This window comes from Lissotriton helveticus, chromosome 6, assembly GCF_964261635.1.
Source record: "Lissotriton helveticus chromosome 6, aLisHel1.1, whole genome shotgun sequence".
Lineage (NCBI taxonomy): Eukaryota > Metazoa > Chordata > Amphibia > Caudata > Salamandridae > Lissotriton > Lissotriton helveticus.
Window position 1 is genome coordinate 1,338,880,444 of NC_136067.1, and position 15,146 is coordinate 1,338,895,589.

Sequence of the window (15,146 nt, forward strand, 5' to 3'; positions counted from 1 at the left end):
ATGCGCTGATACAAATCTTAGGGGAAGACTTAGCGGGAACCGCCGGTATTGACTCCCTTAACATGCGTTATCAAAACTAAGGACTCGTGGCACATAGTGTCTAAAATTTATAAACTGACTATGTCCTATAGAGAGAAATACTTCATAAAAGACCGCTTAGCTTGGCAGAGGTACTTAGATAGAGACATTGACGACGCAATGTGGACGTACTGCTGCACGAGCACGAAACGCATTTCCCTAAATGGTAAACACCGTTTGATTCATTTTAAATACCTTAATAGAGTCTACTATACTCCAGAACAGTTGCGAAGATATGGCCTCAGAGAAGAGGCAAGGTGTGAGCGTTGCGGCGAGGGGTTGGCTGACTTTCTGCACCTGGCATGGACTTGTCCGGGGATAGCTAACTACTGGGAGCGTGCATTTAAGGAGCTCACTGAGGTGATTGGATTGGAGATTGCCCTAGAACCGGCACTGGCATTACTGGGCTATTCCAAACCAATACCTAAAGGGGTACGTAGATTAGTGGACATGGGTTTACTGTTAGCCAAACATAGAGTAGCGATGTGTTGGGTGAGAGAAGCGACTCCTACGATCGTTCAGTGGGCAAATGATATGCTATATTGCGGCACACAAACAGAAAACTATAGCAAACTGCTTCCTCCCCGCAATAGGCCGAAGAATTTTTGGGCGTTGTATAGAACATACAGGGAGACAGGGGCAGGGAACCATGCGACCAATGAGGGGGTGCAACAAGAACCGAGAGCGATTAGCCTCGAGGCATAGTGCTGCAAACAAGGCTTTGGCAGAGATAGAGGGAGGGGAGAATTGCATTTAGAAGCACTGAGGAGTGTGTCCATGAATTACCCTCAGACATTTTTGGGACTGGTCAGGGAGCGGGGGGGGGGCATTTGGGGTGGGTGGGACCTGCGGGTTGACAATAAAATGTAATGGGGTTTTATTTGCCTGCTGCATTGTCTAAACTATGCTGGATGACTATTGTACACTTTGTGTAATTGCATCTGCCGCATTGAGGAAAGTGTGTTCTTTGTCCATTGTGCATAATTTAATAAAGTTTTTCAACAACAAAGATTAGGGATTAAGGCCAATGTGCCTGCACCGATACTGAAATACCACACGTATAAATTTCAAAAGAAGGTGCTAGCAACAAGGAACGCAATCCCTATACAGTCCTAAAGGGGAACAGTGAGAGGCCCCTGTTCCCTCAGCAAACTTCACAAAAGATTTGGTCGGCACCCTTCAGATATTCAATACATTATTTAAATCTTCCAGACAGTAATCTCATTAAATGCATGCAAGTAAGCTTGATCCATCACAGTGTGGTCATCAACCAGATGACCACACTGTGACGGATCACGCTTACTTGCAGCTTTACATTTCGTCTGAAATACCATATTTGAACAAGCTTCTTTTTCTTGGATTTTTTTCATCACAAAATCTAAAATTGATTGGCAGTTACCAGTATGGAAAGAATTTGAACTATGACTGTTATGAAGCTAAATCAGCCCTGAAGAAGTCCGGTAACGGACGAAACGCGTTGGCTATCCGATTTTAAAAAGAAAATTGAATAAGGAATTGATTAGAAACGAAGAGCCGCCTTTCGCTGTTTCTTGGGAAAACTGACAACTATGAATGTATTGCATTTAATGAGATTACTGTCTGGAAGATTTAAATAATGTATTGAATATCTGAAGGGTGCAGACCAAATCTTTTGTGAATAAAGTTTTACAAAGCAAAAAAAAAGTTTGCGATGTAATGGCATGCGTTGTAACGTCACCTATTGAGAAAATCAATGCACCACTAGTTGAGCATTTCATCAAGGCTAAACATAGCCATCTAGATTTTCAGTGGTTTACTTTGGAGAAAATAGTGGGTAACAAACATGGATGCAATTTAGATGAAAAGAGAACACTGAGAGAGCAGTGGTATATTTCACATCTCAATACGGTCGGAAATGGGTTAAACACTATGGAAGAATGAAACACATTTTTGTAATCAGTGTCCGGTCCCCAAGGCCTTTTTAAGACCCTAAAATTGTAATAGTTTGCTTCCTGTGATTCGTTATAACATTTTCTCTAACAACTAAAACCATTTTTTAAATAATGCTATATCAGCTAATAAACAAGATATGTGAATATACCCGCATCCTAGTTCAAAAAGCAAAGTTTTAGTTTTCACATAAATGGTGTCATCCTATATATTTAATGAATGAGATTGTAGACACTCTACGGGTCAACATATAATATTAATTGTGCCTATATAGGTTTAGATACTCCACTCCAAAATGGCTTTCATGAAACAATGGGCATATGGCCGGTCCTTCTTTAAACACGTGACAAGAACGTAGGAGGTTGGACCATGTCCATTCACAAGGGATATTAATTCCACATGATTCATTCTAACCTTTTTAACTAATAAATTAAAAAAAACTCTGTTTATTGTCAATAATGTTATATCAGTGTGCAAATAATAGATATGAGATTATATCCGTATCCTATTTTAATTATAATTTTAAGATTCATTTTGGTTTTATATATAAAAAGTGTCACTTTAAATTTAATCAATTGACATGTAGGTGTCCACACATAGTAATAATCGTATCAATGTAGGAGTGAAAACTACATTCCAAAATGGCCACCATAAAACGATGGGCATATGGCTTGTTTCTTTTGAAACATGTGACAGGATCTCAGGGGGTTGTCCACCCACAGGAGGATATTTAAACCCAGGACGCGACTAGTGCATGATCTACAACCCTAGCTGATCGGACGCACGGAGGCCAAAGGACTGGAAAAGACTATAGGTGAGAGTATGCGGGACTGCCCTGACCTTTACACCATTCGTGAAATAGGGAATTTTGGTAGCAGCCCCTAGTGACCCTAAATATTTACCTTATATTGTTTTTCCAGGATCTAAACGCTTTCAGGAGAATGTTGGTCCCAAGGTTTGAGATCCTGGAATATCCACTCATAAGGAGGGACAGTGTAAACAGATTGACCTGGAATCCTTGGGCACAATTGAATAGGTAGCGTTATAGTGTGATTCATACTCAGTTTTCTTCTTAGTAGTCAAACGACAATGATTGCAATGTGATGTTTCTTGGGGTAATCGCCAAGTAACATATTTCGGTGAGCTTACAGCTGTGCACACTTTGTAAACTTTGTATTTAATACAAACTGTAATCCTACCAGTTAGGTAACAGTCCTGACATGGAAGGTCGGGTGGACTTAATATATTTCCCAATCGTTTTTATATTTCCTAAAAATACAGAACAGGATGTTTCAATTAGAATGATGAAATCCATACAGTAAACTATGGACCTTTTTCTCTATAAGGATTATTTACGCCTTTAGGATACTCGCCACTGTTGCTTGGGTAAATTGCAATCTCAATATATAAAATAGAAAACTGGTAATGAGCTGGTATATATGTATGAAGGAATGGGCTTAAGGCATAATTGGGTCAGTTGACTTTAACAGTGTGGGGCACACAACGGTTATGTGAGGAATCAATAAAAGGCAAACATGTATGAGAGCGATCACATTTTGGTGATTTGGTGTCTGCACCATTTTTTTTGTTAGTGCCACAACACACTGCTTTGGCGATGTGACAAGACACAGTATCTTTATGTATCTTCACTGTGGGATTTCCTAACATTCAGAGAAAGTAAGGAACTGATAACTTTAGTACTATGTGTATAGCTAGTAATGACGGTTTATTTATATAAAGGTATTTGTTTGAAGATTCTAACAGGAGAGGCAGATTATGTTTGTCTTGATAAAGGTGGCCATTACTCTGCGAACACCACCGAAATGCGTTGACGCTTTGGATAAACTAAATCCAGTGTACCAGCCAGTCATTGTGATAAAAACACTTGAACTGCATACATGTCTGTCATTTGAGTTTTTTTAACTGGGTTAGTCTACGAACCACTAATAAGTGTACTGTCGTATTTGCGGTCTGTCTCTCTCTTCTTCTTCTTTTGCTTCATTTTTCTTTTAGACTATACATTTTTAATTGTTATTAATACGTGGATATAGTGCACGTACTATTTGTAGGACTTGTATATGTGATATAATATTTGCTTTTTGATTAAGTTTTGCATCACGCTCTTGATTATTTGATATGCTGTCTATGTAAGACATGAAATTGTATAATGATATATGTTTTTTATAATATGAAGATTTATGAATTCTGTATAATGACATTTTTTTAATAGTTCCAACATTACTACAATAAATTATAAGTGGCATTCCATTATTAGTCAGTGGTTGTCTTGTGGCATTGCCAATAGAGGTATATGGGGTTTTTGTATGATTGATATGAATGGTTTGCGGTATATTTGGGATGATTGGTTGAACAATTATTTTATTTGGTTACCAAAGGGAATTAATCTTCTTCTTTGACCAAGTAACACCCTGTCCCTTTGGTACGTGGGGCTTCACTCTCTTTATTGGGTCAGATATATGAACCATTTCACCCCAAATACTCCAATTCGCCTTTTCTTCATCACCTCACTCCTACTTCACGACAGTCTTGCCACTGAGCTGATGTAATTGTGTTCCATGCTTTGACGTCACAACTTCCCTACGCATACCCCGCAAGCAAACTCTTGCTATGACATCACCATACCGTTCTCTTATGTCGTCGCTCAGTGCTTAAATGCATTAAATGTAAAATAAAAGATCAAAGCAATTTAAAAAGTGTTTCAGAGCTGCCTCAATGATCCCTGGCCGAGGATTGAAGTAAGGAGAGAGGCCATGTTAAAAATAAATACAGAAGACTTTCTATAATGTTCTCTTTACTCATCATGTCCGGGCCTTTGCAGAACCTAAAATGTGAACACATGTCTGGTATTTCTCTTTTGGAGAGATGTCAACTCTATCTAGAACTGCCTTTCAAAGATCATGGTTAACCACTGTGAAGAATTAGAAAGGTCTCCACTACATAAAAATATATTAAAAAGCACACAATCAAAAGTTGAGCAATTTGGTTTCATTTTTAATATTCTCTAAAGGCAGCAATAGAGCCCCTGGCTTAAAGAAACTGCTAGAGACACAGAACAGTGTCACAAATTTGGTAGTTAATAGAGCGGCGTTTATGTGAGCAAAAGATTCACGGGTTACAACTCTAAGCACACGTCTCGCAGCATGAGCTTTGATTAGAGGTCCTGTACAGCCTCTGAGACAGGGAAGTTCTGGTAACATAGCTTAGCGTGGCAGTGCACCTGCTTCTGATACCTGAGTGTAGCCTGTAGGCACCATTCACATTTCACCTGTGTTACTTAGTTTTTCATTTTTCTGGGATCAATAATTGGCATCACATCTGTAGGCCTATTATCTTATAAGACGATGGGAGAAAGCTGTGCATTAATGCACATTCTTAGTGTTTTGAAACAATGTGATCAGAAAGGCAGGGTGACTTCTTTCGGGGCGAAGCAGATAGGTCTCAGTAGCAAGACTCTCCCCTTTTGAGAAGTGATGCACCGTGAACTTCTGGAAACTGACTATTCGAGTCATAAACTGATTAAACAGTACAAGCGGAGGAAGAACTAAAGTGCCAAGACTATCACTTCATCTCTAAATGTGACATGCACAGAATACAGACAGCGTCACACGCGTCTTCTGTCCAAACTGCTTTTTTTACCCAAAAATGGTCTGTCCACGTAGTGCCTGTTTTTTGCAATGTTCTTAACTTTCTTCTATGTTATTTGAAATCATGGTGCTGGAACGCTAGGTAGAACCTGAATTCCAGCTCGAGCAGCAGAGGGCCAGTTGAGGCAGCAGGGTCGAAGCCCCTTACTGAACATAAGAGTCTTATCAGCAAGAGTGCATGCGCTAGCGCATGCTCACGCAGGTTAGACCTAAGCAGTGTTTCAGTACTCTTTGCATTACTACATGTGAAAGCGGCAACAGCAAGCTGATCTGTCGGAGCTGCGATTTCCATGCCATCTCTTTGTGAACCCAACTAAAAAAAGGTGACATGGGGAGGGTTGTAGTTCAGTGACGTTCACATATTTTGTTACAAACACCACTGATCAAGGGCATAAAAACAAATTGTTAACAGCGCTGAGCCAACGGTCTGGCTTGAGTCAAAGAGCCTGTGCATGAGTTGAGCCTTGAAAATATTTAGAAAATAGTTTGTGCAACAAACATAAGTCTCTTAGCAATGCAAGAAATTGTAATTGCTTAAGTTGCAGCAGTGTTTTACATTAGATAATATCCCTGCATTAAAATTCATTAACTAAAAGTGACAGTTTGAACCCAGTTTAAACATTTATGCCCCTGACACTGATGGCAATCACATTATAGAACTAAGAGGAAAGTAATTTTCATATACACCCTATATGTTTTCTAGATTCTTATTTAGATTATTGTACATGGAGAAACATAGTCTAAGAAATCATATACAACTTGTAACCTCAGCTATCTTCCCCAAACTAACTGGGGCCCATCTCCTCCCCAAACAATATGCTAACCAACTTCTTGGTCTGCCCACTACTGGGAGGCTGTGCCTCCTTGGAATCTTTGGTGTGTACATACTGGTAACATTCATAGAACTTGTGGACACATTTACCAGTGTTCTTATCAACAAAGCCTTTTGTGGCCAAATTGGGAATAGGACCTTTTCCCCTGGGAACTTTTTTTGTGGCCTTGAGGGAAATCTTTCTTTTTATCTTCCCCCTCTTTCTTCTGGTGGGAACCCTAACCACCCTTTTGGGAGCCCTTCACAGATGCCTTCTTTAACACTCTGGTGATTATCCAAAAGTCCGCCTCCTCAGCAGGCTTCCTGGGGTCAGTCAGCATGCTATCTACTAGGTGTTGGTGTAGCTCTGAAAAACAGGAATTGAGCGTGTGCTTCCTCAGAATCAGGTTGTACTGTCTAACAAAATCATCAACTGTGCTGCCATTCAGTGCCTTGTTGGAATACTTTAAGAAGTCCACGAGGACGGTTTGGAAGTTTGTGATTGTCCCTGAACCTTTGAAGGTATTTCTAAGGGGTTAAGCCACATTTTGAGATAAGGATGGCTGTCATGGGGGCATACCTGGTCTGGTCCTCTACCTCAAGTGTAGGAAGTATGTTCCTTCACACTGTAGGCATGCACTTCCACAAGCTACTACCAGTACTCCTCTGGGACCTTGATATCCTTAGAGCTACCTCATAAACTGACAACCATTTATGAGTGAGGACGACTTCTTACTGAGTTTTGCATGCACGTACACTTGGGGAAAGCACCATGGTTTTGTCACGAATTATTTTTAACACACAAACATGGAATGTATGTACTTTATTAAGTATGCCATATGATTTACAGTTATTTGAATAGAATTTTCTGTCTTGCTTCTCGCTTTTGTCCCAGATAAAGGGCAAGTCAGCCCGAAATGCATTGGACTCGATAACATGTTGTTTTGATTGAACCTGATGAACCATGTATGTGAGTATCTGGCCCACGAGTGAGTGCACGTTCTGGCTCTTAGCTCGCTTGGAAATTGCACTGGTCCACTGTTTGCTGTTTCTATCTAGCTCCGTTAAATATTAACTCGCCGTTTTTTTAGTCATTTCGTTTTTAAATTTGGTCATTATCATAGCGGTGACATTGTGTGAGCATTTTGTACCTTGTACTGTTGGGATTTGGTTCCGGTCACTCCCCCATAGTCAGATCCTCGTTCTACCTTCTGACATATGTCTCCGCCCTTAGCGTTCGGCCCCAGCGGTCCCCGGAAGTGAGGCGGGGCCGCATTGCACCGGGGTTGACGCTCTAGCCTTTTGCTCGACCGCCCCTATTAATTTGGAGCTGGGAAGCGAGCGCAGCTGTATGTGAGTATCTGGCCCACGAGTGAGTGCACGTTCTGGCTCTTAGCTCGCTTGGAAATTGCACTGGTCCACTGTTTGCTGTTTCTATCTAGCTCCGTTAAATATTAACTCGCCGTTTTTTTAGTCATTTCGTTTTTAAATTTGGTCATTATCATAGCGCTGACATTGTGTGAGCATTTTGTACCTTGTACTGTTGGGATTTGGTTCCGGTCACTCCCCCATAGTCAGATCCTCGTTCTACCTTCTGACATATGTCTCCGCCCTTAGCGTTCGGCCCCAGCGGTCCCCGGAAGTGAGGCGGGGCCGCATTGCACCGGGGTTGACGCTCTAGCCTTTTGCTCGACCGCCCCTATTAATTTGGAGCTGGGAAGCGAGCGCAGCTGTATGTGAGTATCTGGCCCACGAGTGAGTGCACGTTCTGGCTCTTAGCTCGCTTGGAAATTGCACTGGTCCACTGTTTGCTGTTTCTATCTAGCTCCGTTAAATATTAACTCGCCGTTTTTTTTGTCATTTCGTTTTTAAATTTGGTCATTATCATAGCGCTGACATTGTGTGAGCATTTTGTACCTTGTACTGTTGGGATTTGGTTCCGGTCACTCCCCCATAGTCAGATCCTCGTTCTACCTTCTGACATATGTCTCCGCCCTTAGCGTTCGGCCCCAGCGGTCCCCGGAAGTGAGGCGGGGCCGCATTGCACCGGGGTTGACGCTCTAGCCTTTTGCTCGACCGCCCCTATTAAACGTCACAATGAGGCGTGCGCGCAGCGGACGCGCGCAGAGGGCGCGCCGTATGCGCGCCGAAGGAGCGCCAAAGGAGGGCCCGTCTGTGCCCGTCCGTGCTCTGGCCGGGCACAGGGCCATGACCCCTGGCAGTTTTTCTCCAAACTCTGCCCCGCATGATGTTCTTCGGTACTCATCTGCAGCTCTCAGGTCTCTAAATGTCCCCGCCTGTGAGTCAGCGCATACCTGGGTGGTTCTGGATAGTTGCTCCAGAGTTTGCTCTTGCTGCAACTACCAACTCATTAGTCCTGAACCCCTGTCCACCCAATCCGGCCATGAAATTAAGAGCTTTCAGGCGGGCTTAATCAACGCCAGATCACTGGTGTGCCACACGGCGGAGGTCTTTGACCTTTTAGCAGAAAATGATTTTGATCTGCTCTTTGTCACTGAGACCTGGATGACCGACTCTTGCGCGCCAGTAGTTGAGCTGGCTATCCCCCGTGGTTTCAGGATCTGCCGTGCAGACCGCCAACAGGGTAGAGGTGGAGGGGTTGCTGTGATCTATCGGGATCACTGGACCCTTACCTGTGAACATCTGGATGAGCTGGTGGAGACAGAACTTCTCCACTTTTGCCTGGAGCTCACTCTGCACTTTACTTTAGGTGGCACGTTAATTTATCGCCCCCCAGGTTATGTTGGCAACTTTATTGGAACCCTGGAGGAGGTCATTGTGCCACGAGCCCTACGGTTTCCCCGTTTCCTTCTGCTGGGTGATTTCAATATTCACGAGGACTTAGGGAATAACACTGCAGCTACTCGTCTCAGTGAGACTTTTAGTATGGCCCATCTCACTCAATGGGTGGATGCTCCCACACATGTGGGAGGCCATGTCTTGGATCTGGTTTGCTCCAATTTTGACATTAGTATGTCCCCCCCCTTGCCTATGCTGTGGTCCGACCATCGTTTGATTAAGTTCACTTGGCAGTTAGATAAGGACTCGAGTAAAATTCCTTTTTTGGTACATAGGCCACGAATTAATCTGGTATCATTAACTGAGTCCCTCTCTTGCACCCGTCCGGATCCGTCGACGGAAACGGAAGCGGCGGTTGATGCATTCAATCTCTGGATTGCGAATGGCTCCGCAGCCTCCACTAATGGGGGAGGTATCCGTCGGATGCGATTAAGACCCTCTCAACCGTGGTTCACGCATGCTCTGCGAGAACAGAAGCTGGTTTGTAAGAAACTAGAGAGAGCCTAGAGACATGCTTATCTACCAGCCGATAAGAAGACCTTACGGGTTGCACAAAAGGAATATTATGCTGCGATTAAGGCAGCTAAAAGCAGATATTATTCGGACAGAATCGAGAAGGCGGATAACAACAGTAAAGAGATCTTCTCGATTGTCCAAAATTTCTTATCTCCTTGCGCCGCCCAATCCTTGCTTCCTTCTTCTGCACCATGGTGTGAAGAACTGTCTTGCTACTTTACGGATAAAATAAAAAAAATCCAACTGGACTTGGAAGTGGCTCAAAAGGCCTTTGCGACCTCTTCTGTCTTTTCACTACCTGATAGACGATGTCCAGAGGCTCAGTTTGCTGCCTTCCGGCCAGCATCGGAATCTGACACACGGCAAATCCTGGTGGCTTTAAAGTCCGGATCTCCCTCGGACCCTTGTCCTGCCAGGGTTCTGGGAGGGATAGTGGATACCATCGCTCAAGAGGTGACCCAGATCGTCAACCTCTCCCTTTCCACTGCCTCGATTCCGAGAAGTTGGAAGGAGGCAAAACTGCTTCCGCTGCTAAAAAAGGCTGGCCTAGATCCATCAATACCATCGAGCTACCGGCCTATCTCACTGCTGCCAGCTTTAGCTAAGGTGTGTGAGAAGGTGGCCTTCAAGCAGTTGGATAGTTTCATCGAATCCTCTCACGCCCTGCATCCTGCTCAGTCAGGGTTCAGGGCGGCTTACAGTACCGAGACGGCACTGATTGAGGTTTCAGAGGCAGTTCGGGAGTGCCTGGACGGGGGCGGCAGAGCGGTCCTGATTTTATTGGACATCTCTGCTGCCTTCGATACGGTGCCCCATGCCTTGCTTATTGCAAGACTGGGAGCCATTGGCATCTCAGGGCTGGCCCTCGATTGGCTTTCATCTTTTTTGAGTGATAGAACTCAGCAGGTCTGGTTGCCCCCTCATTCTTCGGCCCCAAAGAGACTGACAACTGGAGTTCCGCAGGGGTCTACGTTGAGCCCTTTATTGTTCAATGTTTATATGACCCCCCTACTCTATCTGGCAGAACAGCTGGGAGCCAAAATAATGGCATATGCTGACGACACACAGCTGCTTTTCACCTGGCCTAAGGATGTGTTGGATCCATCAGCAATCCAGCTCTGTTTGTCAGAAGTCTTTCGGTGGCTTGCAATGAAGACAAGTCGGAGGTTTTGTTTTTTGGCTCCTTCCCTGCTAACTACAAGGACCAGATCTGGCCTTCAGACCTACCCTGCCCTAGTGCGATGGGAGGCCCAGCTAAGAACTTAGGGGTTTGGTTCGGCCAGGACCTGAAGTTTTCGGATCACGTAAAAAAATTAACTGGTATCTGCTTTGGCACCCTGCAGACCCTGAGAAGATTTTTTCCTCTCCTCCCCAGGGCTGCTAAGGAAACTGTTCTTCGAGCCCTGATATTGTCTCGGCTCGATTATGCCAACGCCTTATTCTGCGGCTTACCTGGGTATATGATTCATCGCCTTCAGGTGATACAAAATGCCGCAGTACGCCTGCTCTTCTCGCTTCCTAGGAGGACGAGCGTGCGGAGCCACTTACGTAGCCTGCACTGGCTCCCGGTACCACACCGAATTTTGTTTAAAATTCTGGTGTTGGCATTTAGAGCAGCACATGGTCAGGGTCCGACGTATTTGCGGAGACGATTTTCATTTTACATTCCTAATCGTGCCCTGCGATCGGCGAACCAATGCCAACTGATTGTTCCTAAATATAGATATGCTCGATTGGGAGGCCAATCTATCTCTGTTAAGGCAGCTTATGCTTGGAATGCACTCCCCCTTTACCTCAGAGCCTCTCCAACCATCACCGTCTTCAAAAAAGATCTTAAGACCCATCTTTTTAACGCCCCACTATAACAGATGTGCTCCATTCTTGAGGCCGAACTACTCACCGCGCCAGGATACCCCATGGTAATGGAGCGCGCTATAAAAGCTTTTAAAATAAAATAAATAAATAAATAAAATAAACCATGCAAATGAATGAAAAATGGTTTCAAACTTGAACTTATGAATATAAATAAGACTTCTCTCATACAAAAATCTTTCATGAACTTTTATTTCTACTAACGGATTTAAATTACTTGGAGTAGAGCGCCAGGGGATGCTTCCAACATCTGTTGGAATCGCTTTTTTCATGTTATTTTGACGTCTGAGACAGGAGACGCCTCCCGGGCAGCAACCTCACTAACTGACGAGATTTATAAACCTACAGACCAAACTTTTGAGTAAACAAGAGCTGTGCAACTATCCATAATTCATGTTTAATTCTTACTTTTTGTCACGGAATTAGCTGCACGCCTGGAAAAAACGACACATTAAACAAGCCTTAACAACATTAGGATAACATAACCACAATGTAGTACGATGAAATTGCGAAAAGCACGGAAGCAAGACCTGACACTTTCGCTTTCCAAGAAGGCGAAGCCTCCAGAATTTATTCACTAATTGGAGAACAGATCGACCCCACTTCCTCCAACAGAACCAAGGAACAAAACCGTAAGCAATTATTGTACCTATCCAAAAGGCATGTGAATCAGAAACTTCATGCTAACACACTCATTAAATACCATAAACTCCAGCGTATACCAAGAGGACTACGCATTGCCCTGAAACCCTCTCTCTGTAAGAACTCACAGAAATTCTGAGACAAATGGTACGCCGTGCTGAATAAGTGCTCTCTCGACCTCATATTGCTTATAATAGAAGAACTTTCTAGCATCTTGAATGAACTCAATAAAGAGATGGAAGAAATTACGGAAGAACTCTCTTCAATGCTAACTACAGAGGAACTCGACGTTTTGTTGAAAGATGTTAAAGAACAGATTGAAAGACATACACATGATATAAATGAAAGAAAGATTCGCAAATTCAGGCGTGATAGGCTTGACTATAAATTAGGGGAGGTGTACACATGGGCAGATGTGTACGCACAAAGACCCAGGAATCGCTCTTATACCCCCTACACAGACACTTCTTCCTCAGGAAGTGATATGTCGAATAGACCGCCTTCCAGCAGAACGCAACCCACCAAGAAGGGACCCATTACTATTCCAGGAGAGCAACACAAAGAAGGAATACCATCAACTTCTACCACTTCAAACATATCGGAAGTGCCTATTTTAGAACAAGGCCCCATACAAATCGAAGACTCAGGAGGGGAAAAAGAATTGCCACACACAAGAAGCGTGACCAACAAGGTCAAGGAGAAGGAGAAAAAGAAACAGACAAACAAGAGCAACTTGTCATAAATATCTCAGACTATATGCTGAAAGATGAAGAGTTGAAATTACTTCAAAAAGGGACTTTGTTTGTTACAACCACACAAACCAACTCCCTAGAATTGGAGATCAGTTTCTTTAAACTGATGCGTAAATTAAGACTGCGTCACTTTTTCGATAACATATCAACTAAACCGACTACACAAGAACCAGACCAACTTAGAGGCTTACGACCTAAAAGCACGTTCATGGCTCCCATGAGCCACAAGACACTAGACTTGTTTGAAACATTGGTAAAACAGGATCTTTTAAAAATCAATTGTCAGAAAAAATGCCGCGACAACATCACCAATAAAGATCTAGGCATCCTCAAAAGACTATCGCTGAATAAAAACATTGTTTGCATTAAAGCTGACAAAGGCGGAGGCCTTGTCATTATGAATGCCATCATGTGTAACCAAAAAATTCAAGAACATATCAATGACAACAACACTTATACACCTCTTCAATATAATCCAACCAATGAATACCTTGCAAAACTTACGGAACTCATCAATAAAGCCAAACATGACGGCATAATCAATGACAGAACTAGAACATTTTTAATTACCACACACCCAAAAAGTCCTTCATTTTATATGATGCCAAAAATTCATAAACATTTGCATGATCCACCACTACGCCCAATCGTTTCAACAAAGAACAGTTTGCATGAACCCATTGGCCAATTTATTGACCGACTGTTGCAACCTACAGTACAAAGCATGGTAACATACATTAGAGACACCACCGACTTTTTATCTAAGTTGAATTCCCGGGAATTTAATGAACAAGAACAACTGATACTCTGTACCGCAAATGTAAAATCATTGTATACGTCGATCCCGCATGGGTCGGGTATTGAAGCCATGGAAGAAGCCATACTTACAACCGACTATGACCCACATTTGCAAACCTTTCTTATGGAACTGAAAATGTTCATCCTGTACATAGCTATTTCAAATATGACAACACCTGGTACGAGCAACTCATTGGAACCAGCATGGGCAATTGCGCAGCACCAGTGTACGCGAATTTATTTATGAAATCCTATGAAACACAACATATATTGACAGATCCACGCTGGACGGACAATCTTAAGATGTTTGTACGCTACATTGATGACATCTTCATCTTATGGAGAAACTCGAGTGAATCATTAGAACAGGCACTAATGGATTTAAACACGAAATATGACAGGATCCAACTTACTTGGGAGATTTCTACAGAATCCATCACGTTCCTAGACGTACGAGTGAACTTACAACAAGGAAAAATTGAAACCGAAATGTATCGCAAAAGCACCGATAGGAATAATACCCTTCACTATCAAAGCTTTCACCAGGAACCTCTGAAAAGGCATTTGCCGCTATCTCAAATGATGCGGGTCAAAAGAATTACATCAAATCCAAAAAAAGCTCGAACAAAAATCACAGAAATGGGACAAAGATTTTGCGAGAGAGGTTATCCAGATACTTTAATTAAAGACACAGAAAATAAAGCTCTTAACTTGCGAAGAACAGATTTATTAACAACCAGACACAAACCACAACAAGATAGAATGACAGTTGTGTCTAGATAATCTACTGCGAGTTTCAGCTTCAAGAAAATCATCAGGAGTCATTGGAACATTTTAAAGGCAGAACCAGCCTTTAAACAGGCTTTTGATGATCCACCCATTTTTGCTTTCTCGAGAAACAAAAACTTCGGGGAACTGCTAAAAAACACCACTGAAGATACTAACAAATACCGTGGAACCCGTCCTTGTTTGCAATGTGGTAACTGCAATAACATCATTCGAGGCAACCAAATAAACCATCCAATGAAGGGTCATAAAATCAAATTAAAAGTTAATGCGACCTGCGATACGTCTAACCTAATCTATATGTTAAAATGCCCGTGTGGCAAGGTATACGTTGGAAAAACTGAACGTAAAATAAAAATCAGACTAAATGAACATAAGTCGAACATCAGAACTGGGAACGTAAAATCATCAGTAGATACACATTTTGTTGAATCTCACCACAGCGTTTCTCAATTACAATATGTGGTATTGGAAACA